Source organism: Carlito syrichta, unplaced genomic scaffold (genome assembly GCF_000164805.1).
Source record: "Carlito syrichta isolate Samal-C Ts95f unplaced genomic scaffold, Tarsius_syrichta-2.0.1 Scaffold312120, whole genome shotgun sequence".
Classification (NCBI taxonomy): domain Eukaryota; kingdom Metazoa; phylum Chordata; class Mammalia; order Primates; family Tarsiidae; genus Carlito; species Carlito syrichta.
This window is the reverse complement of record NW_007256216.1, coordinates 396,140-404,624: the sequence shown is the minus strand read 5'-3', so window position 1 is coordinate 404,624 and position 8,485 is coordinate 396,140. Positions and strand designations below refer to the sequence as shown.

The window sequence follows — 8,485 nt, the reverse complement described above, 5'->3', positions numbered from 1 at the left end:
TTAGGAAGGTCCTTGTCTGCCTGAGTGTCTGTTTTGAGTAAAATGAGCCAGTTAGATAATACCATTCAATGTGTCATTCTCTGCGCTGTGACCTCCAATGGTTTGCCACTACCCCTAAATTCCAAATCAACATTCAAGGGCTTTCAAAGCCTTGTCTTTGTCCTCCCACCCCGCCAAATGATTGCTTTTATAAAGAAAATGCCAAAAGCACAGGGAACACACCATCCCGTGCTTGGTCAGCTCTCTGGTGTTGATGCCTGTGTCTTTCTGGGTCCACGAAAGAGAACTCTGGCTAGGGGGCAAGAGTAGCTAGAGTATCAAAACCTTTGTGGTCACTGTCACAGTGTTACAAAACAAGTAGGAGACTTAGAGCTCACCAGGTCCTTCTCCTTTACAACAGTATGACATAGTGGTAAAGAGCACAGCCTGGCAACATACTACTTTGGATCAAAGGTTAGGGGACCACTCTGTGACCTTTGGTAAGTTATTTAACCATTAAGTGTCTCCTTTTATCTGTAAAATTGGGATAAGAGTATCCCTGGGATTTGGGGGCAGATTAGATGAGTTAATACATATAAATCACTTTGCACAGTTTCTGGAACAGTATATACTCAATAAATATTAGCTATTATTAATAGCTTATGGACTGAGACTGAATAGTAACCCAATGCTCAACCTCTTTATTAGAAACTTTGAAAATGGTTGTATACCTCAGTGGGCTCAGGCACACATACTCACTTATGGCCAGGTGGTACAAGCAAAACTTGGTGGCAGTGCAGGGCTGGTTTTTTGGGAGATTATGGTGCAAACATCAAGCACATCATGATTTGAGAACTTCCAGTTTTACTAACTGGACTTGGTGTTCAGTTGGGACTTCAGCAACATTAGTCCAGGTAGAGACACCATAACCCAAGTCTTTGGGCTTTCTGCAGAATGAAAATTTCTCAAGGAAGAGACTTTTTTGTTGTGTCCATTACTGTATCCCTTGTTTCTAGAATAATGTCTATAATACAGTTCATGATCAATAAGTACTTTTGGATAAATAAAGAGTTGGATATGACTTACTATATTCCTATACTATATGGGAGAGAGGGACAGATAACATAGGCATTTAGAGTAGAAAGATTCATGATCAAGAGCAAATCAAGACTTGGAGAGTTTCAATAAGGCCACAGAAAATAGTAGGTAGCAAAGTCAATACTTAAAACTGATTTCCAGTTATAAGCCCTACAATCTTTGCACCAAACTGACTTACTGAAGATGGTACTTCAGGTCTCAGTATGCCTTTCTATGCTGTCACACCATAGACACAAGCTCTTTGACCTCAGCCTCTTCAGTAAGAGAAAGAAAGAAGAGCAACAGTAACTACAGGAAATAAAATCATCAACTTCTGAAATAAGACCCAAAGAACCATATAAATTGGCATTATCATTTTCATTTTACAGATAAGAAAACTGAACACAGAAAGATTAATTTGCTTGCCCAATGTCATGTCCAGGGCCTATGTGGCCAAACCAGAATTCAAGCTATGGTAGCCTTGGCTTCAGTGAGCACACTCAGAATCACTCTGTCATTGCCTTGGATGTGCATTCATATGTCTGATAGTGAAGAAGTTGAAATATGTGAAGATGGGCTGATGTTTCCAGGTCTCCGTGTTCTAATTTTGTGATTTGGGGCAATTTACTTAAATTCTCTGTGCCTTGAATTTCCTCACCTGTAAAATGGCTACAATATTAGTACCTACTTTGTAGGTTGTTGAGACTATCAAACAACACATGAAAAGCACTCATTTTGGTGTCTGACTTATTGCAAAAATTCACTGCATTCCTACTTAATATTTTTTCCTTTTTATTGGAGTATAATTTTTTAATGTTTTTAGAGATGGTATCTTGCTATGTTGCCCAGGCTGGACTCAAATTCTCAGGCTCAAGCAATTCCCCAGCTTCAGTCTCCCATGTAGCTGGAACTACAGGTACATGCCACCACATCTAACTGAGGTATAATTTAAATGCAATAAGGAGCTCATATCTTAAAGGTACAGCTTGATGAATATTTATATGTAACTCCAAACAGATCAAGATATGAAATGTTTCTAACACCTCAGCAACCTCTCTTGTACCCGCCCCTATTTAATGGCTGCTTCTATATAATCACTATTCTGATTTCTATCACTTTGGATTAGTTTGGCCTGTTTTTGCTTGTTTGTTTGTTTGTTTTTTGAGTCGGAGTCTCACTCTGTCGCCCAGGCTGGAGTGCAATGGCATGCTCACGACCACCACAGCCTTGGCCTGCTGGGCTCAGGTGATCCTTCCACTTCAGCCTTCCATGTGGCTGGAACTACAGGTGCACCCCACCATGCCCTGCTAATTTTTTTTAAATTGTAGATATGAGGTCTCACCAATTTTCCCAGGCTGTTCTCAAACCCCTGGACCCAGGCAGTCCTCTCATCTCAGCCTCTCAAAGTGCTGGGCTTACAGGCTTGAGCCACCGTGCCCAACCTGATCTGTTTTCAAACTTCATATAAATGGAATAATATAGTATGTAGCTGGTTTCTTTCATGCAGTATCTCTATGAGATTCATTTTTTGGATATAACAGTAGTTCATTCATTTTTTAAAATCTTTGTATAATAGTCTGTTGTTTGAATAAACCACATTTTATTTAAGTTGGGGATCTCACTCTGTCACCCAGGCTGGAGTGCAGTGGAATGATCATGACTCACCACATCCTCAACCTCCCAGGTTTAGGTGATCCTCTCACCTCAGCTTTCCAAGTAGCTGAGACTACAGGCATACACCACCACACCCAGCTAATTTTTTCATTTTTTGTAGAGACAAGGTCTCAGGCTGGTCTTGAACTGCTGGACTCAAGCAATCCTCCTGGTTCGGCCTCCCAAAGTGCTGAAATTATAGGTGTGAGCCACTACTCCTGGTCAGTGAATAAACCACATTTAAAAATTTTTTTAAAAAACACTACCATGATAACACTTAAGTTATTTTTTCTTTTTGACTTTTATGAGTGCTATAAAAATTTCTACACACTGCCATAAAAATTTCTACACACGTCTATTGGCGAACGTAAGTTCTCATATCTCTTCAATCCAGGAGCAGATTTACTGAATCACTGGATACCATATATTTAGTCCTAGTTGATACTGCCACCAGATCAAGTGGTATAAGCAAAATGATAACACAACTATATTACCATTACTAACAATTCCTTTTTTTTTCAAATGATGGATAGTTTATTAAACAAAATGATGGATGTGATATTAAACAAAAAATGAAAACCATACATTTTACTAAAAGAAACATAAAAACCAGGGAAGAATATAACAATTCTTAATATTTCCTAATACCCAGTCATAGTCAGTGTTCCCTGGTTGTCTCAAAAATGTCTTTTTACAGGTGGCTTGTTCTAATCATGATCCAACCAAGGCCTTCATACTGCATTTGGTGATCTGTCTCTTAAATCTCTGGACCTCGGTGGGAAAACAGCTGGCGTCTGCATGCTGCTTGCCACCGGGCCCCCTGAGAGGTGATGGCGCCATGGGCCCCCAAAAGCCAGAACCGCTGGTGCCTTCCAGTTCCTTCAGTGTACCCCTACTGTGTGCCCAGCATGTCAGCACACCCACACCTGCCCCCCCTCCAGTTGGGCTGGAGAGGAGGGTTTCGACCATTAGAAGACTCAGCACACATTTCAGGTCTGTGCAGCTGCTAAAGAATAACCCAGTCACCTTCCAGAAGTTCTCTTACACTAATGAGGATGAGGCCTGGAAGACATACCTATAAAACCCTTGACAGCCGCCATGAAGGCCATGATGAGAGTCAGTGGGGATGATGACAGCGTTGCAGCCTTGTGCTTCCTCTACGATTACTACATGGTACTACCATGGCATGGAATATGAGATGAACCTCGCCCCCTGGAAGGCCCCACATACCTCATGAAGTTCCTGACAGAGAATATATCTGGAACCCCAGAGAACATGTCTGGAACCCCGGAGTAAACTCCAGATCTGCTTTAGAAGAACAACCTGATGAGCTTGGAAGGGGCCATGCCCACCCCTAGCAAGGCAGCTCCCCTCCCCTCAGGCCCCAGAAAACTAGAGGCTGGCTCTGTGGGCAGCTACCTGTCACCATCAGTGATATGTATGATAACAGCTCCCTCAACTACTTGCTTGAGAGCATTCTTGGGGTGCCACCCATACAATGCTGGCAGCCAGACAGCACCTTCAAAGATGACCCACAGGAGTCATTGCTCTTCCCAGATATCCTGAAAACATCCCCGGAACCACCATATCCAGACAACTATGCTAGTCTCAAAAGTGACTTTGAATATACCCTGGGCTCCCCCGGAGCCATCCACATCAAGTCAGGTAAGTTGCCCATGACCTATCTCAACAAGGGCTAGTTCTACCCTGTCACCCTGCAGACCCCAGCAGATGGCAAAGGCCTTGCCTTGCTCTTCAAAGTCAAGAGCATGATGATGATTGTCTTCGACAATGACAAGGCCCCAGTAGAGCAGCTGTGGTTCTGGACACACTGGCACTCCTGACAGCCCACCGCCAAGCAGCGGGTCATTGACATGGCTAATTGCAAAGAAAACTTCAACACAGTGCAGCACACCGAGGAGGTGGCCTATAATGCGTTGTCCTTCATGTGCAATGTGAATGAGGAGGCCAAGGTGTTCATTGGCATCAACTGCCTAAGCACAGACTTCTCGCAGAAGGGGGTAAAGGGTATCCCCTTGAACCTGAAAATTGACACCTATGACTGTGGTTCAGGCACTGAACACCTGGTACATTGCACCATCTGGTAGATCAAGGTCTTCTGTGACAAGGGAGCTGAGGGGAAGATGCAGGATGACGAAAGGAAGCAGTTCCGGAGGAAGGTCAAGTGCCCTGACTCCAGCAACAGTGGCATCAAGGGCTACCTGCTGTCCTTGGGCTTCGGGGGCAATGAGACCGCCTACCTGTGGCGAGAGGCTGACCTGGAGACCTCGCCAGTGCTGTTCATCCCCAACGTGCACTTCTCCAACCTGTAGTGCTCTGGAGGGGAAGTCCCTCAGCAGGAACCAGTGGCTCCAACAGGCTGTCTCTGAAGCACACCTGCTCATCCTTTACTGAGGAGTTTGAGTCTCTGCTATTCAAACATGCCAAAGAAGATGACCTTCAGAGAGTACCGCTATATGTGTAGAGAGAGACTGAGAAGGTATTCGATGCCTTCATGCTGAAGACCCCAGACCTGAAGGGGCTGAGGAATGTGATCTCTAAGAAGTATGGCTTCCCTGAGAAAAACATTTACAAAGTCTACAAGAAATGCAAGCAGAGAATCTTAGTCAACAGAGACAACAACATCATCCAACATTACAGAAACCACGTTGCCTTCCTCCTGGACATAGGGGAGCTGGATGGCAATATCCAGATCACCCTTAAGGAGCTGTAGACCCAAGCATCCAAGCCCTCAGCCCTTGGTGTATGCTCCCAGCAAAGGGCTGGTGGGTATGCGACCCATGCCATACACAACCTTTCCAGGTGCCTCAGTGTTGTTACTTGAACACCCTCCCTGAGGGAAGAGGCCCTTGAGTCACAGCTCACAGATGTCAGGGCCAGGAAGAGTCCTTGGCAGTCTCCTAGTCTGAACCCCGCCCCCCATGGCATGCTTGAATCTACTCACTGAACTTCTTGCCAGTGCCTCTCCGTTCACCCAGAAACAATGCTGTTGTGGTGACCACGTAACCAGTAGACTGTTTCCTCCTCCAAAGACCCTCCCCAGCAGGGGTGTTCCTGAAGACTGCCCTTCAGACGGTGGAGGCACCCCCTCCCTCCTACAACATGTCACCAGCTGACCAGACTCTGTTCCAGCCCCATGTGCCATCTTCCTTCAACTTCAAACCAATGACTTTATATCCTTTGGTCAGTTAACTTGAAAATTTGATTTTCAGTGCAAATGACTTTTAAAAGACATGACAGTGGAAGCAGTCTCTTTCTCAGATACCCCCAATGCACCATGTAAATAACACAAATGATTGACTGGAACAAGTGACCACTATGTAGAACTACCACCTTGCCACTCACTGTTGTATACATTTTTTATTTACAATTTTCACTTATGTTTTTATATATATATATATGGTATATATATATATGCAACATTATATATATATATGTATATATATATTTTAAGTTGGAGTCTCACTCCATCACCCAGGCTGGAGTGCAGTGGCATGCTTACGGTCACCCCAGCATCGGCCTGCTGGGCTCAGGAGACCCTTCCACCTCAGCCTTCCAAGTAACCAGAATTACAGGCACGCGCTACCATGCCCAGCTAATTTTTGATTTATTGTAGAGATGAGGTCTCACCAAGTTGCCCACGCTAGTCTCGAACCCTCAGTCTCAGGTAATCCACTCACCTTGGTCTCCCAAAGTGCTGCGATTACAGGCTGAGCCACTAAGCCCAGCCCATTTTATATTTTTTATGGATACGTTTTTATCATTTCAAAAAATGTGTATTTCACATTTCTTGAACTATTTTTTCTCCTTTTAACTTTTTTTATTTTAAAGATGTGGGGCACAATTCAGGGTTAGGTATACAAATGTCCATTATGCAGGTACCCTTGTTGATGAGGTGTGCCTTCCCTTCCCCAGGCAGATTCCCACTACTGTCAATCCTGCTTCCCCACCTCCCCTACTGGCAGTTTCCCACTACTGTCTTGGGACTATTTTTTAAGCTGTTCTTCATTTATGCATTTTGTATACTCACATGGTATTTAGTAATAAAAGCACCTATGTATTACTTTAAAAAAATATATCTGTGCCCCTGTGCCAAATGCAGTTTTTTCAATGTGCTTATACCATAATGATTCACATTTATTGAGTGCTATGTAGAACAAGTGGTACTCTCACATGCTGCTACCGTTTGCCAGCAGCATGTGAGAGTTCCACTTGTTCTATATAGCACTCAATAAATGTGAGTCCCTATGAGAATTATAACTTTCATTATTTGGTGATGCAGAGAAGGAGGTCTAAAATTATCCTGGGTTTTCCCTTGGGTGACTAGGTAGGCGGTGGGAATTCAGAGGGAGAGATGGAAAAGCAACAATGAGTTTGGTGTCTGTGCATGGAAACACATCCAGTTAGACATGTCATCTGAAGCTCAGGAGAACGTGCAGGGCAGAGATAGTGATATGGGTGGATAAAATGGTAAGACCAGATGGGATCACACAAAGCCAATAGAGAGCTTAAAGTCCCAGGCTTTTATTTAGATTAGGGACCTAGGCTTCTGTATTCTTCCCATGTCCCTTGGGTGATTAGACACACATTAGTGCTTGAGCACCACTGCAAAAAGCAGTGGTTTAGGGAGGAAACCCTAGGAAATAATGACATTTTAAGAGGAAAAAGAAAGAGGAACCCGTTCGTGAAATAGGCTCAAGATCAGAGAAGTACACAGAGAACCAGAAGAAAGTAGACTCTTGGAAGACACAGAGGTAGAGTTTTATGGAATGAGAGTTCAGCTGTGTCAAATGGAGCAGGGCTTTAATTTTTTTTTTTTTTTTTTAAGGAGAGGAAATAGTAATAAAAATAAGGGCTATGACAGCACCATCTAGTGGAGAATTCTGGGAGACACAATAATCAGCCTGCATTTCTCACGCTACTTCTGCCTGTTATTTGACTGAAAGCTCTGAAGTAACTTTCCCACAAATATACATACACCCACGTTATAAATAAGTAACTTAAAAGTTTTTAATATATATAACTTTGTCTTTCAGATTTGCAAAAGTTACCCAGTAAAGAAAATAGTATAATGAACCCTTGGACCTATCCATCATCACCAGCTTCAGCAATGACCCCTTTTCATTGCATTTGCTCCTACAAACGCATACACATGAACACATACACTTTTGTTGTTGTTGTTTATTTGTTTTGTTGGAGTACTTAAGTAAATTTCAGACATCACATAATTTCTCTTATCAATACTTCAATGTGTTTCTCTAAGAGATACTTTTTAAAAAGGTAACACAACTGTATTATCAATAATAACAATTCTTAATATCCCATAATAGTTAGCCATATTCAGTTTTCTCTGGTTGTCTCAAAAATGTCTTTTTACAGGTGATTTATTCTTATCATTATCTAAACAAAGTCCTCACAAAGCGATATGTTCCTTAAGTCTCCTAAGAGTTTACAACAATTTCTCCATTTTAAAATGCCATTTGCTCTTTGAGGACACTGGGCTATTTGTCCAACAGAATTTCTCCCATTCTGGATTTGGTTGCATTGTCGTTTAACATTTCCCCTTTATTCTTCACCATGCTTAGCATAAGATGATAATTTGGTTTAGAGGCTTGCTTTTATTTTATTCAAGTTCAATTCTAGGGGCTCATCACACACTCTTTATTAAGCATCATTCTCTTTTTTTTTTTTGAGTTGGAGTTTCACTCTGTCGCCCAGACTGGAGTGCAGTGGCCGCTCCCGGCCACCGCAACCT

At 42.8% G+C, this 8,485-nt stretch overlaps 1 pseudogene; it reads left to right on the top strand.

The window, feature by feature from the left end:
- Window positions 1–3,703: 3,703 nt before the first annotated feature.
- On the top strand, window positions 3,704–5,443 carry LOC103272089 (annotated as a pseudogene).
- The last annotated feature ends 3,042 nt before the right edge of the window (window positions 5,444–8,485 follow it).